At 71.9% G+C, this 256-nt stretch overlaps 1 protein-coding gene across 1 annotated transcript in view; it reads right to left on the minus strand.

Moving 5' to 3' along the window:
• Window positions 1–163, minus strand: part of WARS2 (tryptophanyl tRNA synthetase 2, mitochondrial) — a 45,721-nt gene extending 45,558 nt beyond the window's left edge. Inside the window, exon 1 of the mRNA XM_009287091.2 lies at window positions 31–163. The gene's annotated coding sequence lies outside the window, so the exon portion shown is untranslated. The remainder of the gene's footprint in view (window positions 1–30) is intronic.
• Between the last annotated feature and the right edge of the window lie 93 nt (window positions 164–256).

The raw sequence follows: 256 nt of genomic DNA on the forward strand, positions 1-256 counted from the left end.
GGGACGGTGGCGGTGTCCCAGGCCGGTTACCTGGCCGAGGGTCCCGCGGTGCAGGGCCCGGATCAGTCCACTCGGGGTCGCCGGGGCAAAGGCGGGAAGGGGTGGGGGGGAAGGGAAACAGGGCAGAAGCCCGGAAGGATCAGCGCATGCGCTCAGCAGCGGGATCCCCGCATCCCGGAATGCGCATGCGCAGTCCCGGAGTGGCAGCTTGGGGATGCGGTCGCCGGGAGGGGAACGGTCACGTGGCAGCCGCGGA

Source organism: Aptenodytes forsteri, unplaced genomic scaffold (genome assembly GCF_000699145.1).
Source record: "Aptenodytes forsteri isolate BGI_AS27 unplaced genomic scaffold, ASM69914v1 Scaffold216, whole genome shotgun sequence".
In the NCBI taxonomy this organism is placed as follows: Eukaryota; Metazoa; Chordata; class Aves; order Sphenisciformes; family Spheniscidae; genus Aptenodytes; species Aptenodytes forsteri.